We start from the raw sequence: 27,857 nt of genomic DNA, 5'->3' as shown, positions 1-27,857 counted from the left end.
GGTTCAAACCCACCAGCCACTCCTCGGAAGGAAGGTTGGGCAATCCTACTTCCGTAGTGATACTGCCTCGGAAACCCAAGGAGGGGTCGGTATGAGTCGGGGCCGACTCGTCGGCAAAGAACAACAATTTTCCTACTAGTTATCCATCTCTAGGCAAGATTCTGATCCTTTGAGCTTCTTTGCTTACCTGTGAAATGAGAATGACATGGCAGCACTTGTGTGTGTGGTTATAAGAATTAAAAGTAATATGTATGTAAACCACCTGCCACAATGCCTGGAAATATGGAAAGGCTTGAACAGCTTGTTGCTCTTAGGGTTATTCCTATCATGTTTAAAGCAGGGTAGAAATTGCTTTATAAGAATCAGCTTTCTAATCTCTTTGAATCTGAAGACATTTTCTTTGTTGATGAAAGAAGAGTTGAGAGTGAGCGTCTTCTACGAAGAGTCTTGGCCTAAACTTACCAACCAACCAACCAAAAATCAAAGTGACTACAAGTCTAAATTGTTTCTCAAGGTACCCGTGAAACCATTTATGTTGTGGTTGTTGTTATGTGCCGCTGAGTCGGACCTGACTCATAGCAACCCCTCCTTGAGTTTCCGGGGCGGTATCACTATGGAAATAGATTGCCCAACCTTCCTTCCAAGGAATGGCTGGTGGGTTTGAACCACTAGCCTTCTGGTTAGCAGTCAAGTACCTTAGGCACTATGCTACCAGAGCTCCTGAAACCATTTATAAGAGATAAAATTCTCCTGTATTCAAAGAAACATTCTTTCAGATTTGAAGGGAATAATAATTATATCCAATTATTTTTTTTTTATAGTGTGCCAAGTGATTTCACTAACCTGCATTATAATTTTCCTTCAAATGAAATCAGTTTAGTACCTAAGCAATGCTGATGGAGAAACTGAGGAAACACACCTGGAAGTGCAGAGCTGGGTCAGCACCCAATAAATCCTATGCTCCAAAGCTGCTTATATGGTTACTACAATTATTCTCTCTGTTTACAAGAGAAGAAATTACGAAAAATTTAGGTTTTTTTTTTTTTTTTTTAATTCACAGATGTTTCCTTTAGAAAGTTATGTTGTTAGTGAATTGACTGAAAGGCCCAAATCCTTTGCAGATCTGCCTGGAAAGATGGCTTCCACCTTCTAGTGACCTCCCATTCTGGATCCTGTCAGTCACTGGTCCAGCTTCAGAAGTGCCCACTGTGTACCCATTCCTATACAGAAAATATACCTCAGTGAGTTAACAGATGTAGATATGGTGATGGAAATGAAATTGATTTAACTGTGGTCAGAGCTCAAAAAGGATGGGATTAAGTTTAGAATGCAGAATAAATATTTCACTTTATTTAACCACCAATTAGACTATCTTCCTGGAAGAAAAAAAGAAACCCAGAAAAATCTAAAGAAAACCAAAAACCTCATGGCATTATTTTATACAGTTCATTTGTTTTTATTCATTCTAAATAACTAAATCAATCTGCACTTACTATTGGTTTCTTGATAGAAAAATTAAAGAATTTGTCTTTACTTCTCAGGGCTATTACAAAGTTGCATGTTTACTATTCAATGTGCCTCATGTTTGAAAAAGAAAAGCACCAAGTCTCTCCCTCTCCCTCATTCCAACCAAGAAGGTAAAACTGTCCATGTAGAGTGGAGGACTGAGCAGTTCAGATGACTTCAACCCTGATGGCAAGGGGCACAGCAGGCAGGGGCGTGCCCTTTCTCCTGCTTTAATGTTGGCAGACCCTATCATTCTTTATTCCTATCTGTTTTCCTTCTAGATTGTAAGCAACAGGATAGCAGGTACTTTTTTTTTTTTTTTAATTTATTTACCATTGTGTATTTTGCAATTAGCATACCGTTTGGTATAAAGTAGATTGTTGTTATGGCATTAGTTGCCACCAAATCAAATGCGATGCATGGTGAACCATGTACAATAACCCAAAGCTGATTCTATCCATGCAAGCATGATTTGGGATCACACCGAGTGCTCTCCAGATTTTGTCAGTGGTCTCTAGATTGGATTTTCCTGAATATGCAATGCTGGTCCTTGAGTTACCTTCAATATCTCAATGTAATATGTTCAATATAATGTGACCCTTTCTGGATTACACTAAGATTCTATGACTTAAACTAATGAGTAGAGAGTGGGGCCAAATAGCTCCATCTATATGTAACTGATGATGTTAACTGATTGCTCATTTTAACTTCTTTAAGATTGAACATCTTTCCTTGCAAAAATGTGGATGATATCCATTTTGTCCTTGGAAAGAAGGTTGGGCAATCTACTTCCGTAGTGATACTGCCTTGAAAACCCAAAGAGGGGTCACTATGAGTCATGTCTGACTCAAGGGCAGTGGGTTAGGTTATCCATTTTGTCAGGTTGCCACGAGGTATAAATTGGTTATACATGCATGTGGGATAGTTCATGACGCATAGTGAATAACACACCAAATGCTAATATAATTTCTCTTCCCCATCTGGCAGTGGTGCTATTCATCTTTGAATTTTAGTGAAAGTAAATTATCTATTTATATTTGCTTTTTAACTTCCAGATGGGGCCAAAGACATATTTGGACCATGTGGGAAGTTAAGCAAGGGTCACAATTGATGTTCTTCATTATGTTCTGACCATTTTTATTACTCTTGTTGAAATTGCTTTTCTGTAATGTGGAAAGATTTCAGGACAATGGATTGAACAAGCAGCTCTAATATTAAATCAAAATGAAAGTGTAGGTTAAAACTGTTAAATCAAAGAAGAAATCAGCTGACCAGACAAAGAAATTTCCATTCCGGTTCTCTGAGTCAAACATAAGGTAAAGAAACCAGATGGAACGCAATATAATTAAGAAAGCCATCTTATTCATTACCAGAGATTAAGAGCTTCAAATTGCCATGTCTTGAATTCCTAACTTTTTTTTTTTTTCACAAATACTCATAATTACCCAGTTTATTAGTGAAGTAACAAGTTACAAATCAGGTTCAGGAACATGTTCAGGATTCTTCAATTAGGACAGCCTTCCCTTGGCCATGTGAATCCCTAACTTTTTTAAACCTAAAAAACATGGTATTTTGCTAGAAAATCCTGCAAGAATTGATTTTGTGTGAATTACTTGTGACAGGGGTCCCAAATTTTGAAGAGGCTGCATTGAATACCAAAACTCCACACTAAAAACCATCTTGGGCCATGAACTTCAGATCCTAGAGAAAAATCACAGGGCCCCAAAAAGGAGGAGATGTGTGGGGAGAACAGTGTCTGGCACATTTGCCTTCGGCATTTCTTTGCTCTGAATCCAACCTTCTCTCAACAAGAACAGATGAAGTCATCTTTCTCTGCCTGTTATTTCCCTTAGATCCCAAGCACCTGGCCTTACCTCTGCCCTTTCTCTTTTGGGTTTTAGTTGTTCTATGCTATTTAATTGCTTGCCCTCTCTGAGGTCCATGTGAATTCACTTCAGTTTCTATAGTCATTTATCAAGCCCCTTCTCTGTTATAGACCTATGGGGATATTGAAAATTCATCTTAGTCAAAGCACTTCTCTCAAGTTGTTCACTACCTAGCAGCAGAGCCAGGGAAGTAAATCATCATTTAATTTAATATGAACCATGCTATGATCGAGATATAAATGATGTGGTGGATTCATAGGAATGGATATTAACTTATCCTGGGGTGCTGGGAAACTCATTGTAACCTCCTTTGTAATCTTTGTAAGGGAAATTCTTTGTGACCTTCTCCAGGAAGATTTCTGTGATCTCTCTTGTAACCTGGTCCTCTGGCCTTCAGAACCCACTGAGACTCTCTATTTAAGAATCTGCTACACTACACATAATGGTTTGTTAACCTCTCTACAAAAGTAGGTGTTGATTGAGATCAGGAACTATGAATTATTATTTTTTTTCTCTCAGTAACTTGCTATAAAAAGAGCTCTAGTGGCATAGTGGGTAAGGCATTTGGCTGCTAACCGGAAGGTGGTTGGTTCAAACCCACCAGCTGCTCTGCTGGAGGAAGATGAGGCAATCTATTTCTCTAAAGATTTATAGCCTTGAAAACCCAGTGACTATGAGTCAAAATTGACCCAATGGCAATTTCTTTTTTAAATCTTGCTATAATAAGTGGCATATCGTACATTCTTAATAAATGTTAAATAAATAAATAAATAATGAGACATTTGAATTTAGGCTTTAATACCAAGTTTAAGTTTGTCAGGTGTGAAAGTACAGAAAAGGCATTCCAGAACAGGAAAATTGTTGTTTTCTCTAACTAGAAATACTGTTGTTTTCGTAAATCTACTTTGTGCTAAGAAGTATAGTATGAATGTCATTTTCTCTAAATATCACAAAAATCCTGAAAGGTAAATGCTATTCTTCACAATTCTCAGAGATAGAAACTCAGACTTTTAGAGGTTAAATAACTTCCTCAAAGAAGTACAGCTGGTAAGTGGAAGAATCAGAATTTAAACCACAGTCTTTCCAACTTCAATGTAATAGTTATACTACTATTCAACATTTCTTAGTTTTGCAGAAGTAGCAAATAAATTCCAAGCATTAAAATTTGAGGGAGAACTGTGGGTATTTCTAAGCAAAAGGAAGTTGCATATGCTTTGTAGAAACCTGTAGAGATTTTTATAAATATCGCACCTGCATGATGTGGGCATAATTAATATTGACATCGGCATCAAAGCAGAAATAGAATTCTAGAAGATCTGGCATTAAAAGGGGGTTTTCAAGTGTGTATGTATATGCTCATGTGCCTAGGATGTGGTTTGGAATTCAATTTAGCTAATCCTAACAACTATAATGCGTTTTATGCTATTTTTCCACAAGACTCAAAAAGTGCATCTGAAAATTTTATTTTCAAACACATACACATGCCTATACACTTACTTCTATGACTACTTGTTTGTTTCATTCTTAATCTGCAAGGGATAAAATATGGATTGTTCAGGTTAGCAAGGGGCAGAGAAGGAAATTTACATGTGCACCCCACCTACTTTCTCAGTATGTGACCTCAGAGGAGGTACTGAACCCCTTCTAAGCTTCAGTTTTCTCATCTGTAAAATGAGAAAGATAACAGGGTTCTGGAAGGAATTAAGTGTGAAGGCTTAGAATAGTGCTTGGCACATAATAGCAACACATAATAAGTATTCTGTTTTTATCTTGATGGTTAAGGTCCTAAACAACATAATGGGAGAGATGTGTAGTTGCAGTGAATGAAGAGTATTGATTTATAGTTCAAAATATGTATTTAATCAGCAAATATATATTAGGCATTTATTATGGCCCAGGCATTAAAAATTATAAATGCTCAAGCTATTAAGATCAGTGTTCCCCAAAGGAGGGTGAGTGGAGAACACAGAGAACTGAATGTGGAGCCCTCATCCAAATGATGGCATTGGGCTTCCTGCCAATAGCTGCCCAGTGAGCCTCACCACAGTGTGCCCAGACTGCAGGTTCTGGGTTGAATATGCTGATTTTGTCTCTCCAGTTTCTGCTACTTTGAAAGAGTTAGAAGAAAGTTACTTATTTCCAAAGAACTTCTTACGAAAATGGAAAGCTTTGTTTCCTTCAGAGGATCAACTTCTCGCTCTTTGCAAAGGCCCCTGTTCATATCCTCTCCTCGAAAGGCCCTTTAAATTATTGTGCCTCTCTGAGGAGCCTCTAGATTGTTCCTGTAATCCTTTTCCATTGCTTATCCATTTCATTGCTGATTTTAACAATTTCCAGTAATTCTTCATTTTCTACTCTGATGCTGTTTCATTAGAAGGTCAGTTTAAGCAGATTGAGAGAAAAATGGATGTCCCTGATCTCAAGTTAGTAGGATATAACCTTCAAATATGCTATTTCAGCTCGTGACTCACTCTGCAAAACCCTAAAATTCTAAACTAAACCCACTGCCATCAAGTCAATGCCTGACTCACAACAACCCCAATTGGGTTTCCAGTGCTGAAAATCTTTATGGAAGCAGATTGCCCCATCTTCCTCCCATGGAGCAGCTGGTGGGTTTGAACCACTGCCTTCTGATAGCAGCCAAATGCCCTGCCCACTGCACCACCAGAACTCCTTAAAAAGTGGACCCCAAAAAATCAAACTCACTGTCATCTAATAGATTCTAACTCATAGCATCCCCCATTGGATTTCTGAGGCATTTCCATAAGCTTTATGCTTTATGGAAGTAGATTGTCCTACCTATCTTCCTTCCGCAGACCTTCTAGTTAGCAGTCAAATGCCTTAGGCAAAGGAGGAGGGAGCAATCTGTTTCCTAAAGATTTACTGCCTCAGAAACCCAGTGGGAGTTACTCTGAGGCCAGTCAACTAACTCCATGGCAGTGAGTTTGGTTTGATTTTGGTTGGGAGCACAATGCCTACTGTGCCTCCAGAGCTCCTTTAAAAAGTGGATTAAGAAAACAAAAACAAAACAAACAAACAAACAAACAAACAAAAAACACTGCCACCGAGTTGATTCCTAACCATAACAACCCTCATAGGGTTTTCAAGGCAGTAAATCTTTGCGGAAGTAAATTGCCCCATCTTCCTTCCATGGAGCAGTATGGATTTAAACCACTAATTTCCTGATTAGCGTCAAATACCTTAGGCAGAGCTCCTTTTAAAAAAAAAGTAATTGGGAGGAAGAATTCTATTCATTCTTTGGACATGTATTTTTCCAGCCATTTTCTCTGTGTCAATATGGAACGGCTTTTGAACTGAAACAGACTTTAGAGATGATCTGAAAGGAAGAAATTAAAAGACAGGGAGGTAAAGTAACCAATCCAAAGCCATACAGCTGACTGGAGTTAAAGCTAGGTCTCAAACCCAAGTTTCTAAACTCAAATTTCCTGACATTTTCCTCACATATGTTTCAATGAATAAGTTGCAGAGCATACCTTAAGTGCAAATAGGGCAGCTGTATAAAGCTTTTTCTATTTTTTTCAAAGAGCATGGCTAGTTATGTTGATGACTCTGGCCTCCCCATTATGCTACTTCATTATTGGGAAGAAGCAGACAGCTGTCCTGTGGTGAAGTAAAAAATCAATCAATCAATAAATAAATAAGTTATATTTCCCATTTAAAGCAGTTCTTATTATTTCACTTAATCCAAATTCATTAGAACCCCAGCCACTGAGAAGGGGCTATGTGTGTTTGTCATTTACTCAGCCCTTATATCCTAAGGATGGCCTTGAAGTCATATGCTTTTAGTAAACAAACTTGGTCCATTACCACCCATCCATCCATTCATCTAATTCATCAGCAACAATGAAAATGTATTGAGCACCTGCTGTATATCAGACTCTGCATTAATATATAAAGAATAAGACACAGAACGTATTTCAAGGAACTTATTTTTGAACAGATGATTGTTGTTGTTGTTGTTGTTATGTGCCGTCGAGTCGGACCCGACTCATAGTGACCCCTCCTTGGGTTTCCAAGGCAATATCACTATGGAAGCAGATTGCCCCATCTTCCTTCTGAGGAGTGGCTGGTGGGTTTGAACCGCCAGCCTTCTGGTTAGCAGGCAAGTGTCTTAGCCACTATGCTACCAGAGCTCCCGAACAGATGATTACAATTCAGAAAAAAAAAAGATATGATCAATGTAAGCATTGTTATGGGAAGGCATGGTGTGGAGACAGGGGAAGAGGTGGTGGCCAAGGTAATTCCTAGAGCAAGTAATGGAGAAGTTTATTCTTTATTAAAAAATTATAATGTAATTTAAAAAAGAATATTAAAAATTTGTCATTTTAACCACTTTTTTCAGTGGCATTAATTACATTCTCCAAGTTGTGCTACCACCACCATTATTTATTCTCCAAAAGTTTTCATCACCCCAAACAAGAATTCAGTACCCCTTAAGCAATAACTGCACTTTCTTCCTTTCTCTAAGGCTCTTGCAACCATCAATAACCTTTTGTGTCCATGCATTTGCCTATTCTAGATATTTCTTTATAAGTGGAATCATAACAATATTTATCCTCTTGTGTCTGACTTATTTCATTTAGCTAATATTTTCAGGGTTCATTCATGTAGTAGCATGAATCAGAACTTCATTTGTCTTTATGACTGAATAATACTCCATTGTGTGTGTGTGTGTGTGTGTGTTGTGTGTGTGTATAAATAAATTGTTGGGTATACAAATATATATACATACACACACACACTACATTTTGTTAATCCATTCATCTGTTGATGGGTCCTTGGCTATTGTATATTATAATGCTTCAATGAACATGGGTGTACAAGTATCTGTGGTTCTGCTTTCAAGACTTTGGATATAGACTTAGAAGTAGATTTTGTGGGTCATATGGTAATTCTGTGTTTCACTTTTTGAGGAACTACCAAATGGTTTTCCTGCATGAATTGACTTGTAATGGATAAGTAGAATTTATTTAAGCCTAAAGAATTGTGTGGAGGAGAGGAGGATGATCACAGACAGAGGGAACATCATGGATAAAGACACAGAGGAATTCTGATAATGGCCAGTAGTTTAGTATGGCAGAAATGAATGAGTCAGGGAAAAGGGAAGAGCTCCAGATGCTGTTGGGAAAGTTAGGCAGGGCCCTACTCAAGAAAATGTTTGTATAAAATGCCAAGGATGCTGAATTTTATTCTTAAAGCAAAAAAAAAAAAAAAAAAAACAGAAGAAGGATTTCAAACAGTAGAGTTATTCAATCAAATAAAAAATTTAGAAAAATTATTTGAGCTTCAGAATAGAGAATTGATTAGAAGTCCATAGTGAATGTTGTTAAGTAGCCCCTGACTTTCTTTAAATTGCTAAATTGTGTTAATGTACATGGATAATAAACATTATGTTATTTGAATTTTCTTTAGCCAGCCCCTCTGTCTCCTGTCCATCTCAAAATCAAAGACCTACTTGAGGCTGAGGAGCTTGCCCAAGAGGGGTAAGCTGTAGAACTGCTCAAGATCATTCCAGAGTTACTGATTTATAAGCAAAGTGCATATTTTGTCTGTCTGTTCTTTTCCTTATAAATTAGAAAAGACCTTTATTACTAAAGAGAAGAACTTGCCTGCAGTAAAACTGAGTGAGTTGGAAATTTGGGAGTGTTGTATTTTCTGAGCTAGAAGGAACTTTAAAATATGATTATATTTCCAGTAGCATCCAAAATGATTAAGGGCAAAGCCCAAGCCACAAAGCCTGAAGCTTCAGTTATTAAATATTTTCAGCATTACATTCAAGAATGGCTTAACCATGTCAGACGGATGACCTGAAATTTGTTTGGATGATCTTTTTCCACTGCTAGACGTGATTCACTTTGTCTAGTGACGTTAGGCTGTCACCTACTGCAGTAAATGTTCCTCTTAGCTCCAATTGTAAAATGGAATTGAGTCTACATGTTCAAAAGTGTCAGATCTTCACTCTACTCTAAAAGGGAACAACCTTACCTCAAAATGAGAAGATTAAATAGAGGTTCTTATTTCCAGTAATTTTTTTCTTCAAATATGATGAAAGGACCTACAATTTTAAAGATACTGTTTCTGAGGGTTTGATCTACCTCTGTGGAATGATCAATGAGAATGTGTCTGGTTCTGGTTTGGAGAAGAAGCAAGACTGACAAGATTTCCTAAGTCTCTGTTGTTCCATTGACAAGGGCTAAAACTTTGATAGAATGAGCTCTGAGTTTCTGAGTTTGACGTTTGGTATAAATACTTCAATACAGCAAACTTCAGTTTGGCAGGTTGGCATTCAAGTAGAATAGGGGACAAGGCCTTAGGAAAAAATTGTTGGTTGTCAAATATTCTTCGCCCTTTTTTTTAGGCAGGAGCTGGGGTGGGAACAAGAAGAGAAATAGCATTTATTGAAGGCTTACCATTGTGGTAGTTAAGTTGTGTGTCCATTTGGCTGGGCCAGGTTTTGAGTGGCTGGGCAGCTGGATGTAGTTATTCCTCATGATGAGACTGGTTATCAACTCCATGGTGGAATCTATTTGAACAGCTGAGTGTCTGCCTTAGGGACATGGTCTGCTTCTAGTATATAAGAAGACAGCTTTGAGAAAGTCTCTTGGACCCTGCATTTAGCCAAGTCTTCATCTCAATAGCCTATCATGTTATCTGCCAATCTTGGGACTGTCAATGGACTTGAATTAGTGGCCACCATATTGGTTGATAATTTGGGGACTATGTCGTTTTACTTGTTGACTTTGGGTTTCTCAGCCTCAGCAGCCAGCAGCTGAGTTAAAAGAAGCCTCCAGTTTCAGTGGGCTGGAAGCAAGAGGCAAAGCTGAAGCCCAAGGTCAAGGGACTTTCACCCAGCCCCTGGAGCTGGCACTCTGAATTCAGACTCCTAGCCTCCTAAACTGTGAGAGAATAAATCCCAATTTGTCAAAACCACCCATTTGTGATATGTCTGTTTGAGCGACACTGGATAACCAAAAACATGGTATGTTAGGAACTTTACCTTTCTTTAATTTAATTCTCACAATAATCCTAGGAGGCATGTGCTGTTATAAAAATTTTAAAAAATAAAAACTTGTGTGAGAGAAAGTAAGCAAGGTGTCAAAAATTATACAGCTAAGAAGTGGCAGAACCAGAATTGATGCCCATGTCTGTATGTCTCTCAAGTCCATCATTTTTCTACTATTTCATGCAAGCTGCCCTTCTCTTTCTATTGACACCAGCTAGACTGGGACTCATTTTCCTTAGCACCTCTTTCAAGGTTTTACTTTCATTGAGATTATGTATTTATTATTGTTTTGTCTTTTTATATGTATGTGTCGGGGGGGGGGTAGAGTGTTGATTATGAAACATGGCCTATTTTAACATAAAAATTTAAATGTAGAATTGGTGTGTGTCTTTCTTATGTCCTGTGACAGCTTGAAGTTCTAGATTTCTCTGATTTATATACTGTCATCTCATTTGATTACTGTGACAGCCTTATCAGGACACTTTATTGTTATGACTATTTGACAGATAAGAAAAGAGGCTGAGTAAAGTTGTCCTAGGAGCTCTGGTAGCATGGTGCCTAAGGCACTTGACTGCGAACCAGAAGGCTGGAGGTTCAAACCCACCAGCCACTCCTTGGAAGGAAGCTTAGGCAATCTACTTCTGTAGTGACACTGCCTCCGAAACCCAAGGAGGGGTCGCTATAAGTCGGGTCCAACTTGACGGCACATAACAACAGCAACAACAACAACAAAGTTGTACTATTAGTGCACATCTTGAAGTGGATTTCTGACTGAATCCTACATTCTTTTCTCTATTGCACACTGTTCATTCTTCCCCAAATTAATGTAACAGGGTCAGAAAATTTTATTATTCTGTGATTCTGTGACGAATCTCCTTAACTGCCTTTTTATGTTCATTCATTTAGTTATTCATTAATCCATCCATCATTCATTGAACATTCTTTGATAGATTGGCCTATTATTGGCCAATCACTGATGTAGGCTATGAGAATGAAAAAGGAAAGCTATAGAGTCATTACCCCCACAAAGAACATGCACAATTTGGTGAATCTTTGCAGTGGAGCCTGTCATTACTTTTGATTATCTTGTTTATCTTTAAAGTATCCCTTTTGCAACCCTCATATTCTGTGAAGAAGGCTTATAGGAAGAACAAAATTGTTTGGTGGAGGAATGCATTTGAGAATCACCTAGTCTAGGTTCACATGGCAAGGATGTTATTTCCTCAAACAAACAGACAAAGCAAATAAATGATATGGTGGCACTTCTGACTGACTGTCACCCTATATTGGGAAAAGAAGGAACAGTGAGTCCCAGTGTTGAGATGAATATACTGTGAGGGTGACAGCTGGAGTTCCACAGCTTTCCTCCTTCCTTCTGCCAAGGAATTTCTTGAACCTGGAGAGTTAAGCTGTCAGAATTATATTGAGATGAATTCTTAATGGAGATAAATGTTCACCATATATTATTCAATTAGAAAACAGCTTGTTAGAAATTATATACAATAATTCCTTATTGTTAAGACAATAAATGTATATGTCAATATATGTTTTAAAAGACTGAAATTATATGGTATCAGTGGTTATGTCTGAAAGATACCATTATGTATTTTTTTAATTCCAAATTTCCTATAATCAAGAGTCATGCCTTTATCATATAACATATGAAATTAAAATTATTATAGTTTAAAAATTGTTGTTAACAAAATGAAGGTCATGAAGTTAAAAGCACAGCAAATTCCAAAGTAAATGGTACCTGGATAATTAGACTGAAGGAGGAAGAAATCATAATAACAACAAGAGCTGTCCAAAACCTAACCACAGGGCTCAGAAAGGGGGTGGAGGAACTCCTCCAAACAGTTCATAAAGACCCCATTTTTCCTTTGAAATCTATACTCCAACTCTGGGTTTCATAGTGCTTCCCTCTGTAGAGGGGACAATTAGGAAACCCCTGAGTCCTTTGAGGCTGAATAGTTCTTATACATACCAGGGGGCATAGTAGAGCTTGTAAACAGGGGTGGTGATTACGGATTTCTTGATGGATCAGTAAGGGAATGGATTGAGGGATAGTGATCATAGATTGAGCCCCACGGCTTCCTTCTTGTTGTTGTTTGCGAGTCGGCCCGACTCATAGCGACCCCTCCTTGGGTTTCCGAGGCAGTATCACTACAGAAGTAGGATTGCCCAACCTTCCTTCCGAGGAGTGGCTGGTGGGTTTGAACCACCAGCCTTCTGGTTAGCAGTCAAGTGCCTTAGGCACTATGCTACCAGAGGCTTCCTTAGGCAGGCCAAACCAAGGAGCTATCCTAACAAACCTGTGCTACCCTGATAATCCCAGCAGGCATTGTCTGTTTGGAGAGGGGACTTTGTGCTCACAGTAACTCTAAGTTGTTTGGAGATGTTTTATTACTTATTTATTTTAAATAAAACTATCTCTTAAAGGTTATAAGGAAAAATTACGAAGAACTCATTTTTTTTTCTTTTCTCCTTCACTTCCTTTCTTCCACCCTTCTTTTGTTTCCCTTTGACAGCTCTCTCCATAGGTTTTCCATTCCTTCTTTCTCAGTCACATTCTCCATTTCTTCCAAAAGTATTTTTTTGTAAGTACCTACTTTATCAAGTTTTATGTTAGGCACTGGATATAAAAATGAATAAGATGAGCCCAGTATCTCTCTTGAGAAAATGGAGAAGGACAAAGGGTGTTGTCAGAACACTTGCTAAATGTTAGAACTTAAGAAAGAACTTGAACTTGTCAAAGCTTCTGTACAAAGAACAGAAACTTTTTCTAGGCACTTCTGCCATTGTGATCAAATAAACTCAGCAGTTGAATGTCTCGTTTGGCTTCTTAGAGCTGTCATCTTCAAGAGCTTGGAGATGATTCTAGTCTCTGGTAACAGCTCCCAGGCTCCTGCAGGGGCTTTCAAAGCAAGCTGGTTTTACAATTACATGTGAATAAGGAAGAAAAGCAGGCATTTTGTTTTTCATTCTCAAATGATATTTTAATGCTGTTATAGCTTCTCTTATCTTTGGACTATAAGAAGATTTTTTTTTTTTTAACTTTTTATTGCAGTTTGGGTGCAAGTTTACATAGAAGATTTGTTTCCTATTCAACAATTTACACACATTTTGTTTCACGACATTGGTTTAAGTCCTCACAATGTAACAACATTCTCTCCACTTCTTCCCTTGTTCCTTGTTTGCTTTCTTCTCTTCCTTCTTTCCTGCCACTTCCTGCCTTCTGAGGTTTGTTTTGGAGCAAATGCTGCCCTTTGGATCTCCTACTGTTGATTAATCTGAGGAGCACCTTCCTCACAAGTAGGCCTATTGTTTGGCTGAAAGTTGATCCCTGGGGAGGGGTCAGTCCCAGGCTTGGAGGTTATCTAAGGGTCATCATCTCAGGGGTTCCACTAGTCTCTATCAGACCAGTAAGTCTGGTCTGTTTTATGATTCTGAGTTTTGTTTTACATTTGTTTTGAACTCTGAGGAGACTAGTGGTTTTGCTTATGGTTTTTATAAGTAGGGAGGGAAAATTGTTTACAATGATTAAAAAAAAATTTTAACTAAGTAAAACTGGCTTTTTTTTATCTTAAGGATTAGTAGATTCAGGAAAAGACAGAGCAAAGGTGACACTATAATTAACAGGCAGTTGCAGGAGAGGAAGGCCTCATGCTGTGCAGTATGTAATTTGGAAACCAAATGTTCTTGTCAGAGAGACCTGGCCTTATGCAGAAAGCTACAGGAATTGCTCTAGACAAATGGACTGACAAAACTTACTGTGTGTGCTGGAGAATCCTGGTCACCTGTTCTCTTTCTCCCTTTCTACCAACTATTTTTTTTATTGTATTCAGTTATTCATTTACTTAACATTTATTGATCACTAACTATTCACCAGGCACTTTACTAAACATAGAAACAGAAAGATGAATAAGGAAAAAAATCCATACCCTCAAGTGAGTCTCTCTGTATTATAGGAGTGATAGACAAGTAAACTGACATCTTCCCCTGTACTCCAACTTCTGACACAGAAACTTAAACAGGCTGCTATGGAAGCTTCCATGACAGCAACTCAAGTTGCCTGGGAGTTTGGCGAGTTTCTTAGAGAAAGACTTAAAGCATATCCAGGAAAGATCTGTCCAGATGGACTGGATGGGGAGGTATTCTAAACTGGAGACATGGATTCATTCATTTTTCAGAACCAGCAGTTTGAAACTTTGGGATGTCAAATAATTTACATGGTTACACACAGTTATCGTATGGCCAGAGGCAGAATTTAAACTCAGATATATCTTTTTCCACAGCTCACATATATTACTTCCAGGTACAAACTGGTGGAAATTTCTGCTGCACTTCTCTGGGGAGAATACTACCAAATGTGTTCATTTACAATAAGAGAATTATATAAGATTGTGCCATTAGGTGTTGATTTCTGTGGTAAAGCTTATAAATTCTGTAAGAAGTCAAAGAAATGTAGTTGAAAATCAGTTTCTTTCCTGTATTTTGTGGGCCCAGGAATCCCTATATTCAACTTCCTACTGGTAAATGACACATGAAACAAAACAAATGAATAATAAATGGGATTGTTGAATAAATGATTGTGCATAGCTTTGTTAATATTAAGTGACTGATAGACTGTGTTCTGGATATTTTAAATGTGTAGTTGATGACTCACTTGGCCTCCAAAGAGAGCATATAAATATAGCGAGTGTGGAGGAGAGAGACTGCTTCTAGAGCACTGCTCTGAAAACCTGGGGTAGTAGTTTGGGCTGGCTCCTCCTGCACCCTCCCCTTGTCCGCAGCTCCTCCCCACTAGGGTGGCACTGGCCTCATATAGCCACACACTGAGCTGTGTTGGTGGCTTTCCAAACAATGTTCTCATTTTCTAGGGCTTAGAAAGATGTGATCTTTTTTTCATTTTTTTGCTCTCAGTCTCGGCCAAACTATTTTTTTAGCCTTTCCTATTAAGAAACTCTGCTGCCTTCAGACTTCTGACTCATAGGCACTGACTGGCTTCACTAGCTTTCCTCCCCAGTCTCCCATGCTTCCAAATGTATATACTTCACGGATGAATCAATGATGTGGAGGAAGATTTCAGATACAGTTGACCTCCGCACTACTTGCATAGGCTCCTCATGGCTCCCTTTCCATTCCAGTGTTTGGGGAACAAAATCTTGTATCCTGAAATGAATGGAAATTCTGTGCAGGCCTGTTTTCAGAGGTATTAGAGATAACCCACTCCCAAAAATGATCTGCCTCCTACTCCTTACAATGTGAAGTTAGAAAGCAATGATGAGGTTTTTTTTTTTTTTTTCTTAATTTCCTGTTACAGTTGAAAGAGTGCCACATTATTTTATACAGTGACAAAAGATCTGTGTGATATAGTCATAATAACAAAAGATAATTCATATAAATCACCCAAACCAGTCTCAAAATAGTAAACCATTAATAACTAACAGTACTTCCTATTGTAATCATTATGATGTTGTTGTTATTGTTATGTGCCGTTGAGTCGGACCCGACTCATAGCGACTCCTCCTTGGATTTCTGAGGCGGTATCACTACGGAAGTAGATTGCCCAACCTTCCTTCCGAGGAGTGGCTGGTGGGTTTGAACCACCCACCTTCTGGTTATCAGTCAAGTGCCTTAGGCACTATGCTACCAGAGCTCCCAATCACTATGATAAGAATGATAATGGTTATGACAATGAAGACAAAAAGAATATATTTTATGCTAACATCTAATTCTTTACCCCTGACCTAAAGATTTTATTAAATTTCACACTTAAAGGATAAATAGAAAGAGAAAATAGAGGTACGATAACTAGACTACATCTGTGGTTATTCTTTTAGCGTTTTCATACCTGACTTTCTTCTTCTTGTTAAATTACAACCCAACCCATCATGAGAATGATGCATGGTTTGATGCATCAAGAAAATAGTCAAAATTTTGGATAACCTTATACTTTAAATTTTCTACCTAATGACATTTTTAGAAATGTGTCTGCCACTTGAGTCTTAAGTGAATATAATCTAGGCCAACTGTGTTTCTGCTTGAAGTTTCAGTTGTTGGTTTTTTTTTTTTTTCAATCATGTTCTACCAATAGAAATGAGGTCTGACGTTTAGTTGGCAGATTTATTTTGTGGATCATAAGATTGTGTTCTCAGAGTACTTGGAAGTTACAAGCAGATGCTCCCAGAAGAAGCCGCAGACTTGATTTGATTTCTAGGAGATTCTCTGAGTAAACTTGGGTAGGGAAAATGCATAATTAGCCAAGTCTTGATGGGAGCTAGTCATAAGCAATGCAGAGGCAGCTTGTATGGAAAAATTGGAGCAGACAGTGTTGTAATCCAACCCAGTTACTGCTTTCAGTTTCTAGTGCAGTTTCCAGCAAGGAATAAAGTAGACTCTGATAAAGTGTAATCTGTGATGAATGGTGTCTTGGAGATAGACAATGGCTTCAGGGATGATGGTAGCATAGTGCCTAAGGCACATGACTGCTAACCAGAAGGCTGGTGGTTCAAACCCACCAGCCACGCCTTGGAAGGAAGGTTGGGCAATCGACTTCCATAGTGATACTGCCTTGGAAACCCAAGGAGGGGTAACTATGAGCCGGGTCCGACTAAACTTTAGACTTACACTTTCTCTAAAAATTCTTAAGGATGGTTGATTTAGATGAAAAGTCATTTTCCCCTTTTGAGGGGAATGATGTTGTTTAACACTATTGTTATGATATTTTGAAAATGAGGAAGTGGTGTGGGTCAATGAGGAGTAAATGTATTACTTGAACTGTGTTGGTGACTGAAATTGCAAATGACAAATAAGAAGCAGGATGTTGTGGGGAAGAACATGACAACTAAATCTCTAATCCTGGTTCTTTTTCTTTTGAATGGGAATAATAATGTAGACCTATAGGACTACTGTGAGATTAACAATAAGGCATGTGATAGGCTAATTTAGTGTCTGGGAGCTCTGGTAGCATATTGGCTAAGGCACTTGACTGCTCACCAGAAGGCTGGTGATTCAAACCTACCAGCCACTCCTCAGAAGGAAGGTTGGGCGATCTATTTCTGTAGTGATACTGCCTTGGAAACCCAAGGAGGGGTTGCTATGAGTCAGGTCAGACTCGAAGGCACATATCAACAACAACAACAACAGTGTTATATTTGAGCAATATGTGTTCAAAGTAGGATATAACTATATATATATAAACATAACTCAAAGTATGAGTTATCACTACAGTGGCCATCCTGGTAGCTTAACAGTGATAATAATAAAAGTAATAGAAATCATAATAATAGTGGTAAAAAGTTATTCCATGTTTATGAAGTTCTAGGCAATGTGTTAAAGCTTTATATGCACCATCCTACTTGATTATTGAAATAAATCCTTGACGTAAGATATTGTTACATCTTCTTATATAGTTAGTAGTAGAAATAGTGGTGATTTTATTGACAGTGATGTGGTTATAATAGTAATGTTGTTATGGCATTCCTAATGCCTCAGATCCTCTATAGACATACAAGTTGCCATTACATTGATTCCAACTCATTGCAACCCCATGGATATCATAGTAGAACAATGCTCCATGGGGTTTCCAGTGTCTGCTTTTTCAGAAGTAGACCACCAGTTTTTTTTCAAGACACTTCTGGGTGGACTAGAAAGTCCAGCCTTTCAGTTAGCAGCTAAGCATATTAAGCATTTACGCAATCCAGGAGTAGGCATGGTAAAAATAACAGGATTCTACTGCACATTGAATTTCTTCAAGCTCATCCAAAAAAGCAGGAGAGTTCTTAGAACCTAGATGTCATCTTCTGATCTTTCTCCTCAGTCTTTGGCTCAAGTAGGTGTCAGATCATAGCCACATTATTCAAACATTACCTCTTTACATATATTCTGATAAACATTTAATAAATATTTAATGAATGTTTACTAAATGTGAGTACTCCAGGTACTGAAATACAAAGATGACTGAATCACAGTCACTGGATTGGTTTAGAATCTAAAACAGAGTAATAACAAGTAACCAAATAAATTGCCATGTAGAGTAATATGCACTGCAATGCTGAGGTAATTATGCAACAAGGGGAGAGAGAAATGTTCTTGATACAATGAGGAGGCCATATGTACACTGGGTGGTTGGGAAGAAGCCAAGGTTTGTTTCAGATTTGTCTAATGGTTGAAATTAGGTACAATGGCTCAGTATTTTCTTAATGATACTGTATATAAGCATTAAAAACAGGTAATTGAGATAATGATTATAAAAAAATATAGGTATATAAAGTTCTTTAAGATTTCAGTGCAGGAGAGTGATGCACATAGCTTAGAACATGAGATTTGGAGTCAAAAGATCTATGATCAGTTCTAAGTCACTAAAACTCTTTGATCCTCCACTTCTTCATTTGTAAAAACCTAATCATAATATTCCTGCTCTACTTTTGCCATAATTTTCACAGATAAAATGCGCTACATTAGGTAGAAATGGCTAGATAAGCACTGATGTTTTTATTGTACACAGCAAGAAATACCAGGGATGATTTCATAGAAATCTTAGAAGAGGAGTAAGAATCTGTGTTGAGGCGATCAGAAAACTTCCCAATTCTCTCTTTTGGGAAGGGATAGGCTTACCATCATGATCATCCTACTCATGGTGGAGAGAATGACATAAGTAAATATGTACAAGGCTTATACCTCAGGGCTAAGTAAGTTGGAAGCCATTCAGATTTGAGCAGAAGAGCAGAATAATAATAATAATAATAATAAAGCTGTGTTTTGGAGGACACTGTAATTTTTAGGTTGCCCTGGAAAGCAGAGAGACTAAATACAGGATTTTCTTAGGAAGCCTGATAGAGGTCATAAGATTAAAAAAGAGAAAGTGGATGTAAGAGTCATTTCAGCAATAGGTTATCTAGAGATTGACTTATCCCTCAAACTGTTCTGCTACTACTACAGCAATGAGATTTTAAAGAAGTTTGTGGAAATACAGTAGGGCTCCAAAATCCTCCATTTCCTGCCAGAACATTGCAATCAAGACTTTCCAAATTCAGGTCTTGATATGCCATTTTGGAGTCATGCTCTGGTGGCATAGTGCCTAAGGCACTCTTCGGAAGGAAGGTTGGGCAATCTACTTCCAAAGTGATACCACTTAGAAACCCAAAGAGGGGTTGCTATGAGTGGGATCTGACTTTTTTTTTTTTTTTGGTTCTCCTACCATATCATACTTCAATTATTTCTATGCAATAGCCATGGGTAACCATTCCTTATTCTGTGACTGCTGAAAGGGCAAGGAGGCCACATTTCCTGGCCTCTTCTAACCCTACAAGAGAAAGGATCACCATCGGTAACCCAAGGCCTATTTCTACAAGGCCAGACATGCTGCCTCCCTCCAGCCTTTTCACCAACCATTCCTCCCAAAGCACCCACCACCTCTCTCCTAGGTCCTATAATTCGCTGCAGTGGCCACACAGAACTCACAGATTATGGGGTTTATTAGGGAAGCACCAGGCTACAATGCAAGTTCAGGAAAAACAGTCTCTCTCCCAGACCACAGTCTGTCTCCCAACAGTCTCTCTCTCAACAGTGCGTGCCCCTCAGTGTCTCACTCAGTAATGTGTGTCTCTTGCGTCTCTTTCCCAGCAGTGTCTCTTTCAGGAGTGCGTGTCTGTTTCAGCAGCACATCTTCCTCAACCAGCAGTCAGAGAGAGACTTCTTCTGCCTCTAGGAGGCCTCCTCTTGAGCCTGCAGAGTGGCCAAACTAACCAATCATAACATCAGAATTCTAAGCACCTGAGAGAGAGTGGGAACCTCCCAGAACATTGCTTTGTGTTGCACTCAACAGAAATACCCCAGGTGGATAACTTTACAATCAGGAACTCCTGAGTTGCTCACAGCTAATTCCACCACTGAGTTTACAAAGACTTATGGCTAGAAAAGCCATACCAGGTAACTTACTACACCAGAGTGACCATGACGAAAATTTTGCTTATGCCATTTCCTCTTCCTGGAACATCAGTGTCTCACCACATTGAATGTTCCCGTTCTTCAATCCCAAGCTAAATTGTTACCTTTGCTGTGACGCCTCCTCTAGTTCATGCTCTCCCCTCCCCCAAATAGTGAGAATCTTTGTCTCCTGCCTTGAGGGACCTAATGTATTTTGCTGGTATCTCCATTTCTCAGAATCAATACGGGCAAAAGTTGGGATTTATTCAGTAAATAGTACTGATGTTGGAAGTTTTCAGTCTACTGTGGGATCAGATTCCTGGAAGCATCCAGCTTGCATATCTAAGAAACCTTGTGATCAACCTGATTCCCACTCATGATGTTGTTGTTGTTGTTAAGTGCCACTGAGTGGTCTCCAAATCATAGGGACCCTGTGCACAGCAGAACGAAAATACCGACCGTCCAGTGCCTGCTCCATGATCCTTGCTGTACTTGAACCCATCACTGCAGCCACTGTGTCACTCCATCTTGTTGAGGGCCTTCCTCTCTTTCCTCACCTCTCCGCCTTACCAAGCATGACATCTTTCTCCAGGGAATTGTCCCTTCTGATATCATGATCAAAGTAGGTGAGATGAAGTCTGGCCATTCTTGCTTCCAAGGAGCATTCTGGCTGAGCTTCCTCCAGGACAGATCTGCTAGTTCTCTTAGCAGTCGGTGGTACTTTCATCATTCTTCTCCAACATCACAACTCCAAAGCATCAATTCTTCGGTCCTCCTTATTCATTGTCCAGCCACTCATGATACTCTTTATCAATAAACCCATGCTGCTGTCAGAACATGCTGCGAAGTCATACACTCCTGTAAAGAAAGACTATTTCTGTAACAAACTGGAAATTATACTAATTTATTTATCAACAATATTTTTAAAAAGTTATTTAAGAAAAAAGGTATCTCCAAAATATTAATTTTTTTCTCTGACACAAAGACACTTCTCTGCCTTCAATCTTTCTGGCTTTTCCAAACATTGCTTTTGTAGCAAAATCCCTAAATACAAAAGAGTTCTTTGAGGATAGACTATTAAGTGCTAAATTGTAGAAAACAATGCCCTTTGATACAGAATGTAGGGGAGAGAGGTTTCTAATGTTTCACATACCGAATGACCTTTCAATAGTCTAATACCAGCTTCAAAAATGGTTCTATTGATGCACGATTCAACAAGCAACTTTCCATTTATAGATTACCCATGTTTTCTCATGAGTAGATAGATAGATTTCCAGCAAGTAGATGCCTGATGATTTTCAACGTGTCAGTGTTCTGAACAAACAAAACCCCCTTTTCCTCCAGCATCCGACATGCACTCTCACCTTGCACAGTTCCTAGGACACAACTACTACTGATGTTGGTAAAATACCCAGATTCCCACTTGGGCTGACCTTTATCCTCCTCTAGCTCAGCAAATGCCTTTTAGTAGGAACTGACTAACTCAGTGAATTAGTCAGCAGTCCCAGTTTTAATAATCTTCCAAATTGCTAGAGTACTTTTTGCTCTCTGAACATTTATTTGTGATCTCTTAGCACTTTTTTCTTCTGCCTAAATGATTTTTTTTTTTTTCTAAATAAACATTTAGGGAGCCTTGGTGACACAATGGTTAAAGTGTTTGGATGCACACTGAAAGTTCTGCAGTTCAAACCTACCAGTTGCTCTGCAAGAGAAAGCTGAGGCAGTCTGCTTTTGTAAAGATTTACAGCCTTGGAAACACTATGGGGCAGTTCTCTTCTGTCCTATAGGGTCACTATGAGTAGGAATAAATAGGTAATAAATATTTGGCTATATGAGTGAATGACCAAATGAGATGTATGTGGACCACCATGGAAGGCTCATTTGCATTTCAAGCCAAAACATAAGTGTACAACATATGATCTAGTCTTTTGGGAAAAATCCATCCATCCTGACTACTCCATACTCACAGTGACACTCAGCTGAAACCGCTATCTTGTTCTGCCTTCTAATTAATCCTCTGTTTCTTCATTCTTCTCATAACAACCAGAGTAATTTTTCTATGCTGATTTTTTCTATAAAGAAGTTCACATGCTTATTAGTAATATATAATATTTGAAAGCTAAAATATCATACTTGTGAAAACATTGAAATTTAATAGTAAGAAAAACACCATGATCCTCTCCTCCAACTTGTAAATTAGAACAATGCTAATACCTTTGAGGTCCTGGGCGCTACTCCCAAATTCTGTCTCCCTGCCTTCCTCTTTAGCAACTTGCTTTTCCTATTCAGCAGTATGGATTTATTTTTATTTTTAAAAAATTTCTACATGTACAATTTTGTGACATTGACTACGTTGAGTTGTGCAGTCGTGCTCATCCTCCTTTTCTGAGTTGTCCCACCTTTATTAATATAAATAAACTCACTGCCCCCAAAGTTCCTATCTACTCTTTTGAGTGGCAGTTGTCAATTTGATTCCATAGATATTGTTCTTAGAAAACCGTAATGCCCAAGAAAGACTTTTTTTAATCTTTAGCTAGTTAAGCTAAACACTTTTTCAGTTTTAGGAAGACTTAGAACATATGTTTGGTTTAAAAACTCTCTTCGGGCAAGTTTCACCTTCTATGGCTCCAGAAACTCTAGAATTCATGAGAATTTTAATTTCTATTCTGCATTTTCCTCCTTTTGATAAAGATGCTTATATAGAATCTTTGATCAAAATACTCAGTTACAATAGCTGGGCACCATCAGTTTTTCTGGTCTCATGGCAAAGGAGGCAGTTTTTAATGGAGGCAATCAGCCACACATTATATTTCCTCCTCCTGTTCCTGACTCTCCTTCTTCCTTTCTTGCTCTATGTGAATAAAGACCATTTGTGCCTTAAGTGGCTGCTTGTAAGCTTTTAAGACCCCAGGAACTGCACAACAAACTAGGAGGTAAAACAGAAGCACTAAACATGTTGTTAGGCCAGTTAACTGGAATTTCCCATGAAACCATGACCCTAACCCTCTAAACCAAAGAACCAAATCCCATTAAGTGTTTGGTTGTATATAAACAGCCTCAGCAGCTACTCTTTTTTTTTTTTTTGTAAATATATCACAACAGGTGTTTCAATTAAACTTTTTACAGGTGTACAATCTTTTCACAGCAATTAAAATAATCATCTGTGCAACCCTGTCCTTGATCAATGAGCTTTTTCCACCATAGTTACTCCTCCTTTCCCCCATCCCTGACACCCTGGTAACCATTAATAAATTTTGGTCTCTATACATTTACCTTTTATTTTTTTAAATATAAGTGAAGCCATACAATATTTGTCCTTTTGTGATAGCTTTATTTCACTCAGCATAAAGTCTTCAAACTTTATCCTTAGTGTAGCATGTATCAAGACTTTATTTCTCCCAAGTGGCTGAGTAGTATTCCATTGTATGTATGTACCACATTTTGTTTATTATTTTATCTGTTGATAGACATTTAGGTTATTTCCATCTTGTGCTGAAACAAACATTTTACACAAGTCTCTTTTTGAGTCTGCTTTCAGACTCAAATACTTTATGAGTAGAATTACAGTATATTTTTTGAGATTCCTTTATGTCATTGTATGTATTAGTAGAATATTCATTTTTTATTTCATTTTGTGGAGTATTATTTACTCAGTTATACATTCTTCTGCCAGTGAATATTTGGGTTTTTTTTTAATATTTCTATTACAAACAATGTCAGACCCGACTCATAGCTACCCCTCCTTGGGTTTCCAAGGTGGTGTCACTGCTGGAAATAGATTGCCCAACCTTCCTTCTGAGGAGTGGCTGGTGGGTTTGAACCACCAGCCTTCTGGTTAGCAGTCATATGCCTTAGGCACTATGCCACCAGAGCTCCCATTACAAACAATACAGCAACAGTCATTTTATACATAGTTCCCGTTATTTATACACAAGAGTTTTGTTCTGGTTACCTAGTGACACTCTGACAGGAATATACCATAAACGGGATGGCTTTAACAAACAGGAGTTTATTCTTACAATTTGGAGGCTTTAAGTACAAGTTCAAAGTGCCAGGCTCTAGGGGCTGGGTGAAAGCTCCTCAACCTTGGGGTCCAGCTCTGCCTCCTGATCCCAGCCCACTGGAACTAGAGGCATTTCTTCACTCAGAAAGCTGTTGGCTGCTGAGGCTGAGAAGCTCCAAGGTTGACAAGTAAAAAGGCACAGTCCCGATGTTACCAATCCACATGGCAGGCCACTAACTTAAGTCCACTGTAAGTCTCAAGGTCAGCAGAGCATAGCAGGCTGCTGAGCAACAACACAGCTACATGCAGGGTCCAAGTGTGCCAAAGGCTAGAGACCATTCTCAAAACTTCTCCTTATATACAGGAAACAGATCACATCCCAAAGGCAGCTACTTAGCTGCTTGTGGTAGATCCCACCATAGAGTTGATTGCCAGTGTCATCATGGGGAATCCTACATCCAGCTGCCCAGCCACTCAAACAGGCCAGCCAAGTTGACACAAAAACTGAACTACCATAAGTTTCTCTTGAGTATATACTTAAGATTGGAATACTGGGTCATAAAGTTCTCACCTGCTCAGGTTTACAAGAAAATGCCAAATTTTTATTCAAAATGGTTGTGTTATACGCACACTACTGTTCAGTGCAGCACAATTCACTAAAGCAAAGAGATGGAAACAACCTAAATGCCCAACAGATGACTGGATAACCAAACTATGGTATGTTCACACAATGGAATGCTATACAACATTAAAGAATAAAGAACAATACATGAATCATAGCAAAATGTGGATGACTTTAGAGGCAATTATGCTGAGTGAAATAAGTCAATCACAGAAGGACAAATACTGTATGAGGCCACTATTGTAAAAATTCAAGGTAAGTTTATTCAGGGAAGGAAACTCATTTTGTTGGTTACTGAGGATGGAAGGGAAGTGGAGGGAAAATCTTGGATAGTTTGGGGGTCACATGTCGATTTGGTTGAGGGGAGGAATGGTATGAAAATAGTCTGTGACCAGCATGGTGACACTGGGGAAAGGAAAGACAGTGAAATGTACACAAAATATATAGACAACAGAGGAAAATACTATTACATACACAACATTGCAGTATCACTAGCACCAAATACCAGGCTACAGATCAATGCATAGAGAAGTGAAAAGAGCAGGTGGTGGGGGTAGGCAAATAGAAATACACCACAGGCCAAGGATAGTTTTGGCTGAAGATACTTTTACATATGCACTTGTGCTACAAAATTAGCATACATATATACATTACAGAAACATTACAGAAACATACATTATACAGAAACATAAATATATATTACAGAAACAACAGTAGATAGGCTGAGAGTAACTTCTCAGAGATAACCAAACATTTTGTGAGAGAGATTCACCAGGCCTGGAGGCTCAGGACTATAGTCTCAGGGGACATCATGCTCAATTGTCGCAGATAGTGCATAAAAATGTTGTTCTACAACCTAATTTGGTGAGTAGCAACCTTTTAAGGGGTCTTAAAAGCTTTTGAGTGCCCATCTAAGATGTAACTATTGGTTTCCTCTCGTCTGGAGCAAAAAAGAGTGAAGATCAAAGTCATCTGGAAACAATTAGTCCAAAGATAAGAACCACAAGGACCTCAGCCTCATGACCCAAGACCAGAAGAACTAGGTGGTTCCTGGCTACCAATGCCAACCACTTGGAAAGGGATCAAATCTGGAAATCCTGGAATGAGTGGGAGGAAAAATGTGGAACAAAATTCAAAAACACAAAAATGGCTAGAATTGCTGTTGGAGAGAGACTGGTAAAACCCCAAGACTTTCTCCCCGGGTTACTCTTGGGGCATAGAAATGGACTCACTTACATGGATTGGCTCTCAGCTCAACAGTAGAAAGACCTACACACAGAACGCCTACCACAGCTAGATGCACCTATCTACTCTAGGGAGATGCAACCCTTGGATCAATCAACCATGAGACTCCAGAGGAGTAGCACTCACATAGAGGGAAAGCTGGACAGACAGGAATGCATGGATGAGAAGGGCACAGGGAGGGGGTGGTCACAGTGGGGAGAGGAAAGGAGAGTGTTTTACTGTTGGGGACAGTAATGGGGACCGTGAAATCAGATGTGCATGAACTGTTGAATGTAAAACAAGTTTGCTACATAAATTTGCACCCAAAGCACAATAAAAATTAAAAAATAAATAAATGGTTGTATTAACTTCTTTGTATACCTGAAATATCCAGGAGTTTACATTGCTTACATCCTCACCAACATAGAATTTTGTCAGAAATGTTAATTTTTGCCCATTTACCAAGCATAAAAATGTTATTGAGCTTTTACATTGCATTTTCTTGATGAAGAATAGTATTGACGTTTTTAAATATGTTTTTTCACCATTCATGTTTCTGCTTCTGTGAAATGATTGTTCAATCTGTTTGCCTACATTTCCATTGGATTTTGTTTTCCTTACTGATGTGGAGGAATTCTTCTATCTTGTGGATTTTATTATTGGTAAGCTGTGCTGAAGATATTTTCCCCAACTTATAAATTGCCTCTTCACTTTGCTTCTGGTGTCTGTAAATCACAAAAGCTCTTGACTTTAATATAGTAAAAATTTCTAGTTCTTTCTTTTATGGTTGCCACTCTCTTTAAGAGATCCTTTCCTACCACAAGTCATAAAGATATAAAATTATGTATTTTTCACATTTATACATTCTTGTGTATTGTTTTTTCCAGATAACTAATTGTCATAACACTATTTAAAGAGTAGCCTTCTTTCCCTTAGACATCTGCAATACTGTCTCTGCCCTATATCATATTTCTATATTGTATGGGTATGTTTCTATGTTATCTATACTGTTTCATTTTTCAACTTGTTTATCCCTGTGCTAAATCTTAATTAAAGTTCTTTGTAATGAACTATATAATATCTGATGGATCAAATTCTTTCACATTATTTTTCTTTAGAAGCATCCAGGAGAGCCAAAGTACCATGAGAAAAATCCTACCTGAATTTAGAGACCTCAAGAATAGATTTGATGCATTGAACCATAATGACTGAAGATCAGATGAGTTATGGGATAACATCAAGTATGTCATACATGCAAAGATCATTAAAAAGACAGGCAAGAAAAATTAAAATGGGTGTCAGAAGAGACTCTGACATTTACTCTTGAACATAGAGTAGCTAAAGTGAATGGAAGAAATGAGGAAGTAAAAGAGCTGAACAAAAGATTTAAAAGGGTGGCTTGAGAAGACATAGTGAAGTATTAGAATGAAATGTGCAAAGAACTTGAGTTAGAAATCAACAAGGGAAGAATACACTCAGCATTTCTAAAACTGAAAGAAATGAAGAAAAAATTCAAGCCTCCAGTTTCAATCTATGTTGTTGTTGTTGTTATGTGCCCTCGAGTCAAGCCCGACTCATAGCGACCCCTCCTTGGGTTTCTGAGGCAGTATCACTACGGAAGTAGGATTGCCCAACCTTCCTTCCGAGGAGTGGCTGGTGGGT

Source organism: Orycteropus afer, unplaced genomic scaffold (genome assembly GCF_000298275.1).
Source record: "Orycteropus afer afer isolate SDZICR_OR568_19922 unplaced genomic scaffold, OryAfe1.0 scaffold00154, whole genome shotgun sequence".
Taxonomy (NCBI): Eukaryota; Metazoa; Chordata; class Mammalia; order Tubulidentata; family Orycteropodidae; genus Orycteropus; species Orycteropus afer.
The sequence above is the reverse complement of the archived record's forward strand: the minus strand, read 5'-3'. Positions refer to the sequence as shown.